The sequence below is a fragment of the Lissotriton vulgaris genome, chromosome 11 (genome assembly GCF_964263255.1).
Source record: "Lissotriton vulgaris chromosome 11, aLisVul1.2, whole genome shotgun sequence".
Lineage (NCBI taxonomy): Eukaryota > Metazoa > Chordata > Amphibia > Caudata > Salamandridae > Lissotriton > Lissotriton vulgaris.
Window position 1 is genome coordinate 366,103,705 of NC_141699.1, and position 13,366 is coordinate 366,117,070.

General features: G+C 45.5%; 1 protein-coding gene across 1 annotated transcript in view; it reads left to right on the forward strand.

The window, feature by feature from the left end:
* Window positions 1-13,366, forward strand: part of LOC147679786 (myoferlin-like) — a 3,853,508-nt gene that overhangs the window by 710,809 nt on the left and 3,129,333 nt on the right. The gene's annotated exons all lie outside the window — the stretch shown is intronic.

Sequence of the window (13,366 nt, forward strand, 5' to 3'; positions counted from 1 at the left end):
TTTATGACTTCAGTGACGATACTGCGATGCTGAGCTCGGATTACAAGTATGTAACATTACCTTCCTTATTCAAATTTTATTGGGTATGGGTGGTATCCCTTTGTTCCTTTTCTTCAACACAGTCCTTGCAGTAGAAGGGTCACTCGTATTCAGGATACAGGCAATTGTGCAGGTCCTTTAAACTGTCCGTATATTTTATCCCCTTTTATTGCTCTGATGGCATAAATACCAGACCACATACCTAGAATGATGCACTGTATCTCAGGGCATGTCTCTGGTTGATTAACACCTGGCAGGTTCTCTGAACGCTAGGGTCGATTTACTCAGCCGCCGGTGCATGATGGGTCAAGAATGGCGTCTGCAATCGGAGGTGGTGTAAGGTCTCTTTCAGCAGTGGAGAGAGCCTTGGTTAGATCTGTTCACCACCGAAGAGAACAAGCAATGTCAGCAGCTCTGCACGTTGGAATTTCCAAGCAGCCCTCGCTCTATGACACAGCTTTTCGTCACAAGTGGAATTGCGGTCTTCTATACACCTCTCTGCCTATACCACTTCTTCCCAGAGTGCTGAAGAAGATCAAGATCGAACGGGCCCAAGTCATTCTTCTGACTCCGGACTGGGCACGAAGATTCTGGTATCCCGAGCTCTTGAACATGGCTATTGATCCTCCGATCAGACTGCCTCTTTGGGAGGATCTTCTGTCGCAGCATCAGGGGACGGTACTCCCCCTGAACCTGTCCAGTGTCCGCCTCCTGGCATGGAGATTGAGCGGTGGCAGCTGACAGCTTTCAACCTTACTCCCGGAGTCTGTAATGACATCTTAGCCGCCAGGCGTCCCTCCACTAAAACGGTATACACCTGTATATGGAACATATTTGTAGCATGATGCACAGCAAAAGCTGAGGATCACCTTTCTGCCCCTCTTTCTGATGTTCTCCTTGTCATACTTTCTTTGGCCCAGCACAGCTCTGCACTGGGCACCCTTAAAGGTTATCATTCAACCGTTTCAGCCTTTCTTCGCCTTCCTATTCAGCCTTCTCTTTTCAAGTCCCCTATTGTAAATATATTTCTTAAGGGCATTACTCACCTCTTTCCTCCTATTCCTTTAGTAATGCCCCAGTGGGACTTGAATCTGGTCTTAACTTATCTTATGTGCGCTCCTTTTGAGCCACTACATTATTGTCCTCTCAGACTCTTGACTTTAAAAACTGCTTTTCTGGTTGCCATCACCTCTGCTCGCAGGGTGAGTGAGCTCCAGGCTCTAACTTCGAGACCTCATATCCTTGCTGTTCATCCCAACAAGGTTATCCTTCAAACTAGCAAAACACACAAGGTGATGGACGGAATGTTGCACAATGGCAAAACATTCATCCCCAGTCACAGATCTGGGCTTAATCCATCATTATTTTGCTCACCACGCCACCCCAGTTCAGACATGGCCATAAGCAAATCAGTCTTGACCCTGTGCCTAATGGGAACAGTCCAGCCCGAACTGCCAAGCCATGTCTTCCCTGGACCGGAATCAGCCGTCAGCAGCCAGGATAGCTTGACTGTGGCGTAGTGTGCACGGGATCCACATCTGGGCATACCCTTCCCACATAGGGTAAAGAGCAAAGCACACAAGGTGATGGACGGAATGTTGCACAATGGCAAAACATTCACCCCCAGTCACAGATCTTTGTTTAATCTATCGTTATTTTGCAGTCTATAAATAAACATTAACTGAGACAGATGCACATTGCACAGCAAACAATTCAGTGCCACCGATATAGCCATGTAGCTGTTAGGTCACCATGGGTGTCACTTGTGAAATGCCATGGGTAACGACCGATGGAGTTGATTGATGATGGGTGGGTAGGTAGGAATATGCATAATCTATGTTGCCCTTGAAAACTACTGTGAGTCAAGTGAGTAGTCTGAAATACCACCTCAACCCTTTGAATCCACTACAGAAGCCTCCAGGACATAGCCAGAACAACATGGCCCCAGTACCCGGAGGCGCCTCCGCTCACCTATACCCTCGACATTATTCTATCCTTTGGGAGAGGTAAACGGCTGATTTCCCTACTCTACTCGGCCATGCGTCGGGACTCAACCCCCCCGATCGCACCGGCTTGGGCGGCCTGGGAGACAGATCTGAGGGTGGAGCTGGAACCAGAACAGCGTAAACGAATTGGGCTCTTGACCCGTAAGGTCTCCTGCAATGCACGTTTCAAACTCATAAATTTCAACTTTGTCCACCGCACCTACATGACCCCGGTCTCTCTGAATCGCATATCTGCGGATAGACGACACAATTGTCCTAGGTGTGGGGCGCAGAAAGTGGGTTTCCTCCACCTAGCGTGGGAGTGTCCTCTGGTCAATTCCTTCTGGAGGGACGTAGTAGACCATATTGGTCGTACCACAAAAATCAGAATTTTGCTGGACCCGCTTCACTGTCTCCTGGCTCTAGTACCTAAGCCCAGAAAGAAGAAGCTGTCTTATAAACTCTTACACCTACTGCTAGTCCTGGCAAGGAGGCGCGTAGCTATCACCTGGATGGGTCAAAGGGCTCCCGAGATTTCCCTCTGGCTGAGGGATGCCAGAGAATGGACCCTAGCTGAAGAGATGCACATGCAGCGCACTCGCAGAGAGGGAAACTACAGGATGATCTGCTTGCTTGGAGGATGTTGTGCATGGAGGGGTTGGCGGAGGATGACTCGGATGCTACCAGCGCTGAATTATTCACCCCAGCTGAGTCTGAGTCTGAGTGTGCTGGGGAGGGAGCCGAATCGGAGGGTTTGAGTCCGGTGTAGTACCCCTCCGAATGCACGTTAATATTCCTTGATACGCATAATTGTGAGTTGCTGTGATCCCTACAAGTCTTTACTACATTATAATGACTGTGCCTTTGTTGGGCCTCACATAGATAACCTGACTCGTTTAATACTATATTAATGATGCCATGCACAGGGAGTTTGTTTCTTGTTCAATGTTAAACAGAATAATAACTGAAAAACGAAAAATTTGCGAATACAATGATAGTTCCATATCCTTAACGCACAACTGAATTTTTCCTTTCTACATGCTCTGATTCTATGCCGCCCAGCCTCCGGGATGTGGGCCAAATATGGCTGTGTATTGTCCTGAGAACTGCATGTTAATAACTTTTACATATGAGTGGTTTGAATAACCATGTAAACCTATGCCATCTTATACTTTCGCAATAAAAATATTTTTCACAAAAAAAAAACCCTTTGAATCAAAACCTTGATAAAACCATTCCAAGCAAGTAAAGGTGAGATGAACGCCACTCCAGAGGAGCACCCTAGTCCTTTGTTTCTTCTTCATTATAAGGATTTCTCAATTTGTCATTGCATTGCTCTTCTAGTATTATTATTATTCCCCGTGGCTTTGCTACTCACTGTTTAAGTTTTACATTCTCTTGATCCAGTCTTCACAATTGAAAACCATCCATCAATCCATATATCAATCCATCCAAACATGGCTCTCAGTCTCAACAAACCTTTCACCAAGATACATTTTTATACCCATGCATCCTTCATACACATCAAACCCACCTGAGAATTCCTTTTCACCCTCCCTAGCAGGCATCCTTTCACCCATACACTTTCACCCAGCCCGACAGGCATCCTTCCACCTTTATACCCTTTCATCCATCCTTTCCCCACCCATGAATCCGATCAGCCACCCATAAGCATCTTTCAAACCATGCATTGTTCTCTTCCAATCATATTACAGTTCAACTGTTCACAAGTGAACAGTACACCCTTGCAGTATATAATATGGCTGAGATACCCGCCACCCCCTCTCGACACAATCCCCAAGGATGGGAAACCGGAAACGGTTCTGAACTTTTGGAAGGCGGGAGGGAGTGACCCTCCCGGCCGTATTTATTAAAATATGAAACAAAATCAAAACATTAAAATAACAGTTTCATATTATGTACAATTTCATTTCCACATTACGATGTTTGGCTAACCTTAACATATTTCTAATGCAAAGGTTCTCCTAGCCGAACTAACATCCTACAAAACATTTAACTTGAAATTGTACATCCTAACGTTTAAGGGCCAACGGCAAGGTCGTAACCGGTGTCAGATCCCTAAACCAGAAATACCTCCCTCACTTGTGAGGGGCGACCGCACAGAGGCGTACCTCAAGTGCATCTACCAATTTCCCTTGACTTGACGGGGGCCCCAATGAACTCGACGCCATTTAAAGGTCGTCCGAGGACTCGTGTGAGGTGTCTAGAAGGTAGCGTAAACCCCCTCCCAAACCCCACACAACTTACCACATCTGCCGTCGCAGATGTCCTGGCCCCGGGAAATTCCCCAGGAGGGGCCCGTAGCCCCTCCTATCCAGGAAGGAGCCTTGGCCGCCTTTCCTTTCCTTTCGGCGTCCCATCCTTAGAAGGGACCGCCTCCCCGTTGAGGGGCCAATGGCCACCTCCCCCGAGCGCTCCCATCCGTAATGGGTGACGCCCTCCCATAGGGATCTTCCAATTACTGCTCACCGATCATGACCTTACCGCCCGACCAAAATAAATACGACAAGTGACTAAAATTACTAAATTAAAGAAGGCAACCATAACTATTTACGTATGAGTACTGATCAATACTAGTGCAACATTACTTTATTTATTTAAACAAACATACTGTAAATGATCATTCTCTTTATTGCATACTCAAAATAACACGACAGTCATCACAACCTGTAAGAAATAGGGTTACCACATCCAAACTTTATTTAAAACAACTGGCTGTCTTCAGGGGCTGGTGGGTGGGTCAAAATTGGCTCTTCGTTCCGTCTCGAGCTCACGTGCAGCGGGGAGGTGCAGCTTCAGAGCACAGGAACAAGAGGATGCTTTCTTGGCTTGTTGCTCCTTTTATCCGTCTTCGGGCGGGCGTAAACCCGCCTCCGCCTGCCTCCGGGGGCGTGGCCGGCCGCGTCAGTGTCTAGGACAACCCACTCCAGGGCGGGAAAAGGCGCGCCCCGGCTACGCCGCTTCGGGCATACCAGCCGAGACTCGCCTCCCGCCCAAGATGGCCTCCCGGGGGGATCGGGGTACTCCACCATAAGTTCGGGGGGACCGAATGGTCGCCCCTTTCCATATGGCTGAGATACCCGCCACCCCCTCTCGACACAATCCCCAAGGATGGGAAACCGGAAACGGTTCTGAACTTTTGGAAGGCGGGAGGGAGTGACCCTCCCGGCCGTATTTATTAAAATATGAAACAAAATCAAAACATTAAAATAACAGTTTCATATTATGTACAATTTCATTTCCACATTACGATGTTTGGCTAATCTTAACATATTTCTAATACAAAGGTTCTCCTAGCCGAACTAACATCCTACAAAACATTTAACTTGAAATTGTACATCCTAACGTTTAAGGGCCAACGGCAAGGTCGTAACCGGTGTCAGATCCCTAAACCAGAAATACCCCCCTCACTTGTGAGGGGCGACCGCACAGAGGCGTACCTCAAGTGCACCTACCAATTTCCCTTGACTTGACGGGGGCCCCAATGAACTCGACGCCATTTAAAGGTCGTCCGAGGACTCGTGTGAGGTGTCTAGAAGGTAGCGTAAACCCCCTCCCAAACCCCACACAACTTACCACATCTGCCGTCGCAGATGTCCTGGCCCCGGGAAATTCCCCAGGAGGGGCCCGTAGCCCCTCCTATCCAGGAAGGGGCCTTGACCGCCTTTCCTTTCCTTTCGGCGTCCCATCCTTAGAAGGGACCGCCTCCCCGTTGAGGGGCCAATGGCCACCTCCCCCGAGCGCTCCCATCCGTAATGGGTGATGCCCCCCCATAGGGATCTTCCAATTACTGCTCACCGATCATGACCTTACCGCCACAGGCTGGATAGTTGACCGGCTATCCGGACCCCCCACAACAACTCCTGCCTAAAGGTCATGTTTTAAACTCTTTAGCCAAGCTATGAAGTCACCTATGAGTAACTCATTCCCCACCCGGGACAAATGGACCCCATCTCCCAAATACATACTGTCCCCCTTGATACAACCATGCGGAATAGAATGCAATGTACTTGAACGAAACAATCTACCCAATTTGTTATTTACTTTCTTCACTGAGTGATTTAGAGCAGACACCGAAATCGCCCCCCGCCACACTTTCCGTGGAATCATATGGGACCATGCAATTGTGCACCCTGGAACTCTTCTCGCCAACCAACTTACTGTGGAAAGCATTGCCTCAAGAAGAAGTCGTCTACCAGTGGCCACCAAATCGTTGCCCCCAAGATGGACTATGATTATAGACGGCGGTGACCTTGTCCGCCCTAACAAACCCTCGAAAAAGGATTGAAACTGGTCAATACAGAGCCCGCCCCTTCCGTAGAAGGTCACCCTGTACCCGTATTCCCCAGCCATGTGAATCATGTCACCTGCATTGAATACGTCCGCGGCACGCCTCACGTATGAGTGGCCCACGACCCACACCTCTTTTTTCGCAGCCGGTGATGTCTGACCGCTGGTTCCCAGGTGTCGGGTTGACTGCACAGTCCGCCCCGCCTCGTAAGCTTGCGAAACTGTAAACCAAACAAAAACAAGAAGCGTGAGTACATCATTACAGCTTCACAACATGTGCAACCGCACATACCTTTTGTAACAGTTCGAGGACCAACGCCCCAAACGTTTTACTTTTTCAACACTCAGACCCCTGGCTGTAGCCTCAGTAGCAGCCCCTATCCGAAAGGAATGGGTCCCGAACTCGCCGGGGTTCAAGCCCGCGGCCGAAATTGACATCGCAAGCACCCGCTGGAACTGAAACCTCGTCAGTGGGGTGGCGTCAGCGTGTCTCAACAAGGTCCCCCCCCATGATGCCGCCCTCTGCGCTAAATATTCCTCTACGCAAACAACAGGGCACATGGAAGACCCGGGAATCCTCTGTATGATTACGCAGTCCCCAATCGCACCCTGATCGGTTTTGGACCTGACAAACGAGACAGTCATCGTCTCCACCTTGACCTGAATGTGCTCTCGGCACAGTCCCCCCATCGTATCCTGCTTGTTCTTCGCCACTAGTTCACTTACCCGCATAGCCCCATGGAATGCTAGCGCAAATGCGGCTCGGAATAACACTGTTTCATACTGGGATGAACACGTTGCAGGGAGTACGGATAATAACAGGGCCAACCTATTGTCAGATATGATCAAGCACTCTTACCTGAGCCGAGCTCCAGCCTTACCTGTAAGGTGCTTGGTCGGTTTTGCAGAGACGCTATGAACCAATCCCCCAAAACCCTACCTTTTCAGCCAGTGACTCTTATCAATACACTAGGATGTTGGGTAGCAGTCAGGGAGAGAGGCCGGATCTGACGCTACTTGTTGATTAGTAGTCGACCTGAAAATATACCAAAAGGTTGTCTTTAACAGATGTTCTATTTCTTCTAACCTCTTATCCCACTTCTCTAACTCACTTTCTAGGCTTTTCGTGAGCAGTCTCCTACCTGCGAACTACTCGATAGGTCTTCGCGTCCAGGAAGTCGTCGTCGTGATGTGTGTTCAAGGGTTGGATGTTTTGCGCAGTTGAAGGTGGTTGACTTGTCCGCCCCCAGACTGGTTTTCAAGATTCTAAGGAGGAAGCAACACTCTTATTTGCACTTTTCTTTAAAAACTCTTTCCCTGTAAAATAACCTTGAATTAATCCTACTCACTTCTTTTCCAGCTTGTAGATTAAATCACGACTTCTCCTGTAAGATTTAGCAGTTTCAGTTCACTACTAAAGCTTTGCTTTCCCGGCTGAAACCTTAGAAAATTCTGTGAAGACTTAAACACTTTCTATACATCAAAGTAAAATATTTCTATACAATTCAAAACATTAAAAATCACTCATGTCTGAATTAGTCTTTGAATTGGTTCTACAAGGGTACACAAGGGTTAACCAGAAATTCCCATCGAGTGTCTTTTAACCAAATGTCCAAGAAAAAGTCCTGAAGATGCTAGCGATGGGCGCCTTGACGAGAAATGAGAAATGTACTTAGCTTTGAGTTGTCCGATGCAATCCGATGACAGATAACAGATGGCTGACTCAGTCCGTGGGCCTTGGCGAAGTACGCGAGCTCTTCAATGAAGGTGCTGCTTCCAGGATGCTCCGAAGACCAAGCGCCTTCTGGAAATCTGGGCGCGGCTTTTATAACCTAGCCACACCCTAGGACGTCGGATGTCAGTTGCGTGCCACACCCAAATCCGGCGAGCGCTCCGAGAACGGAGCATGCATAATCATTACTGCGCACCAAAAAGATGCGTGCTGATTTCAAAGCGCGTCTTTTTTCCTTTGCACCAAAAGGATGCGTGCAGATTTAAAAGCGCGTCTTTTCGCCTACACAGAATACCATTTAGACAGTTCTAACCGATCACCAAACATAAGAAGCACACAACAGTTTCAGAACCGATTATACACATGAGATCCTTAGTTAGATTAAACAACCATTGTTAAATTCACAGTTTCTTTGACTTTACTAATCCCTTCTTTCCTTTCTAGGTACAGGAGTGCTGGATGCACGGGACAGGGGTGGGTTTCCTGAAAGGGTGTTCTGAGCTTATCATGGACTTGGGAATCACAGTGTCATGACAGTACCCTCCCCGTAGAATCCCCCCTAAAACCATTGGAATTGGCTTTGGTTTGTTTGGGAATCGATTATGAAATGTTTTCAAGATTTTGGGAGAGTTTTTTAAGTTTTCTAAGGGCTCCCAAGAGCGCTCTTCAGGACCGTAGCCCTTCCAGTCCACCAAGTAATACAATTTGCCTTTTTTCCTTTTGGAGTCTAAAACTGCTTTTACCTCGTACTCCAAATCACCCTCTACCTCAATTGCAGGAGGATGGACAAGATTTCGAGTGTCAGGATCACAAGGTTTCAGTAAAGAAACATGAAAGACTGGATGGATACGATATGAACTAGGTAGTTTCAGCTTCATACTAACTGGATTGACAATTCTTTCTATTTGGAAAGGACCAATGAATCGAGGACGGAATGTCTTATGATCTTTTAGTCTTAGGTTCTTTGTGGCTAACCAAACACTGTCACCCACTGAATATTCAGGCTGTTTGGTCCTATGCTTATCAGCAAATTTCTTTTGAACTTCTTTTGCATGCACTAAATGCTGTTGAGCTTCTTGTTGGATAGAAACCAGATTATCTACAAAATCTATGACTGCTGGTGTATCAGAGATCTTTCTATCTATGCCTAGCATATCTTTTGGGTGGAAACCATGAGCGCAGAAAAAGGGTGACATACCGGTTGAAGAATGGTTTGCATTGTTATAAGCGAATTCGGCGGCCCAAATGATATCTGACCATTCCTGATCATGAGTGGTTAGTAAACACCGCAGGAACTGTTCCACTGTCTGATTTGTGCGTTCAGTTAGACCATCAGTTTGCGGATGGTAACTGGATGACATGCGTATTTCCATTTTCAGAGATTTCCCCAGGCCTTGCCAAAAATGTGACACAAACTGTGAACCTCTATCAGATAACACCACAGATGGAATTCCATGTAACCTTACAATATGTGTAACAAAAATGTGTGCTAATTCCCAAGCAGTAGGAAGTTTCTTTAATGGGATAAAATGAGCATATCTAGAGAAGTGATCTACTACTGTGAGAATGGTGGTAAACCCAGAAGTGGTGCGAGGCAATTCTACAATGAAATCTAACGACACAGTATGCCAAGGCTGGGGAGGAACTGGCAAAGGCATAAGCAATCCAGATGGGGATTTATGAACCGCTTTGTTCCTGCTACAAACTGCGCATGTTTGCACATATCTCTGAATGTCCACTAACATGTTCTGCCACCAAAAGTATCTTTTTATGAGCTGATACATCTTAGTAACCCCTGGGTGAATCGTTAACATTGAATCATGATAATTCTGCATTACTTTTTCCTGTAATATTTCATTGGGAACAAACACTTGGTCATTCATAAATAGCATATTATTTTTCCATTGCAACAAAGGGTAAAGCTTATTCCAATCTTCTTTAGTGTGACTTTGTAAAGCTTTCTCAATGTCAGGCAGAACATCAGAGTTGACAAGACCAATCAGAAATTTATCCTCAGAAATTATTGGATGTAGCTTTTCTTTTTGTATGTTTAGATCATCACTTACACCTATTCTAGACAAGGCATCAGCCTTGTTATTCTCTTTACCTGGTCGATAAGTTATGATGAAATCATAATCATTAAAAAACAATGTCCAACGTAGCTGGCGAGGAGTCAAGGCTTTAGCGGATCTAAGTGTCTGTAGGTTCCTGTGATCTGTGTATATGGTTACCGGATGTCGAGCCCCTAGCAAGTAGTGTCGCCATTCTTTGAATACAGCTTTTATGGCCAATAGTTCTCGGTCTGCAATTGCATAGTTCTGTTCAGGAGGGGTTAGTTTTCTGGAATAGTAAGCAATGGGGTGTAACTGCCCAGTCTTTGTACTTCTCTGAGACAGGATCCCTCCAATTGCAAATTGTGAAGCATCAGCTTCTACTATAAATGGCTGAGAAGGGTCAGGATGTTTTAGAACTGGGGCTGTCACAAACTGTTCTTTCAAATCCTGAAAAGCTTGTTCACTTTCTGAAGTCCATTCAAATTTCGTATTCTTGCGTAGCAATTTTGTGATAGGCGTAACCTTTAGGGAAAAGTCCTTAATAAAACGCCTATAAAAATTCGCAAAACCTAGAAAACTCTGTATTTGCTTTACAGAAGAGGGGCTAGGCCATTCGATTATTGCCGTAACCTTTTTTGGGTCCATTTCTATTCCAGCCGGACTAAGAATGTAACCCAAGAAGTCTACTGTGGTCACATGGAACAAACTTTTTTCAAGTTTGACAAACAAGGAATTTTGTAAAAGCTGTTGAAGAATGGCTCGTACTTGCTTTACATGCTCAGAATGATTTTTTGAGTAAATTAGGATGTCATCAATGTATACAATACAACAAATATCCAAGAAATCTCTCAAGACTTCATTTATAAAAAACTGGAATGCTGCTGGAGCATTGCAGAGTCCGAAGGGCATCACCTGGTATTCATATAAACCGAATTTAGTTCTAAAGGCCGTTTTCCATTCGTCGCCCTCTCGAACTCGCACCAAATGGTATGCTCCTCGTAGATCCAGTTTAGTATAAATGGTGGCATCTTTGATTTGATCGAGTAAAGTCGGAATCAAGGGTAAAGGATATCGATTCTTAACTGTAACATTGTTAATGGCACGATAGTCGATGCAGGTTCGCAATTCTCCTCCCTTCTTCGGGATAAAGAAGAGAGGAGAAGAGACTGGAGACTTAGAATGTCGGATAAACCCATTTGCCAAGTATTCATCCAGATAATTGCGTAGATGTTCATTTTCTTTTTCTGTTAAAGCGTAAATCCGACTACAGGGCAAGGAAGCCCCGGGGACTAAATCTATCTGACAATCAAAGTCCCTGTGCGGAGGTAAGGTTTCTGCCTTTTTTTTGTCAAAAACATCCACTAAATCCTGATATTGTTCTGGGACCCCCGCAAGTACTAGAACACTTTTGGATTTTTTAGGAAAGTCATATCCTTGGATTAACAACTCTGAACCTGGGAATTGTTTGAAACACTTAGCATGACAGTAATCAGATTTAAATAAAATGCTCCGGTTTGTCCAATCTATATATGGGTTGTGTAAAACTAACCAGGGTATCCCCAAAATCAACCCAAATTGAGGAGCATCAATTATGTCGAAAGTTATTTCTTCTATGTGTTTCTCTGCACAAGTCATTTTTAAAATCTCGGTATGGTACTGTATGAGCCCTGAAGTGAGTTCCTTTCCGTCCACTGCCCTGACTATTTCTGGTGAGTCCTTGACTATTTGTTCTAGGCCTAACTTCTGAAACAATTTTGTGTCAATAAAATTTCCAGTCGCCCCGGAATCAATTAAGGCGTCTATGGACCAGGATCGTTCTTTATTCAGTTGGGACTGCAGAAGAATACGCATACTGAGATGGCAATGAGAAGCAGTTGGAGTTAAGGAGGCCAAGGTGATGGGTGAACTCGATAGATCGACCTCTGTATCTACCGAGAGAGCTAGTTTTCCGACTGTTGTATGGTAGCAACCTCAGAATTTTTGGTTTTAGGCCTTACCGGACGTGTTGGACAATCTTTTATAAAATGCCCGGTTTTTCCACAGTACATACATTGGTTCAGTTTTCGGCGCTTCTCTCTCTCATCTTTAGTGAGAGGTCCTCTAATCGTGCCTATCTGCATTGGCTCTACTGGATCGAGTTTAGAGGGAGAAGATTCGGTTCTTACATTCCCTTTTTCTTTGAAGACCATCATCCTGAAATCTGATTTCCCCCTCTCACCCTTTCTTTCTGAAATTCTGTGATTTAATTTTACAACCAGATCTATGAACTCCTCACAATCTGTAGGTGGATCTAAAATTTGTGTTACCATATCTTTTAAATCATCGCGCAAACCACGATAAAATAGTGATACTCTTTTCTCCTCTGGCCACTCTGCTTCTATAACCAGCCGGTTAAAGATTGAGATATAATGCAGTAAGTCTGAAGACCCTTGCCTCAAGTTTAGCAACTCATGATCCGCGGATTGCACAAAAACATGTTTGGCAAACAATTTCTTCATTGCCCTTTTGAATCTCCTAAAATCGGTTAACATTGGATCATTCCTTTCTACATAGGGTACAGACCATAAGGCTGCATCTCCACCCAGATATGACAAGACAAATGCCACTTTAGAAGAGTCATCGGGAAATGCTGTGGGTTTAGCTACAAAATGCAATTGACACTGATTTAAAAAGATAGTGAATTTGTTGCTATCCCCATAAAACCTCTCGGGTGGAGCTAAAGGTACTGACACAGGGGTAACCACCTGAATTTGAGAACCACCTGACGTGGCAGAAGTAGTATCTCCACTATACAGCGTATGCATAGTGGGCTGAAAGGTTGGTGGTTTTAAAAAAGATTTTTTGTCTGAAGTAAAAGTCCAGGTCTGAGGACTCGGTGCCTGTAACCTATTCTGAACTGCTGTTAAATCTTTCCTTAATTCTGCGTTTTCTGTCCTCATTTCTAATAGAACAGCAGCTAAATCCTGCAACGTGAATTGGTGGGATTCATCCATAGCGTCTGGGCAAAACTTCTCCGTGGGCTTGGTCTTCTGTCAGATATGATCAAGCACTCTTACCTGAGCCGAGCTCCAGCCTTACCTGTAAGGTGCTTGGTCGGTTTTGCAGAGACGCTATGAACCAATCCCCCAAAACCCTACCTTTTCAGCCAGTGACTCTTATCAATACACTAGGATGTTGGGTAGCAGTCAGGGAGAGAGGCCGGATCTGACGCTACTTGTTGATTAGTAGTCGACCTGAAAATATAC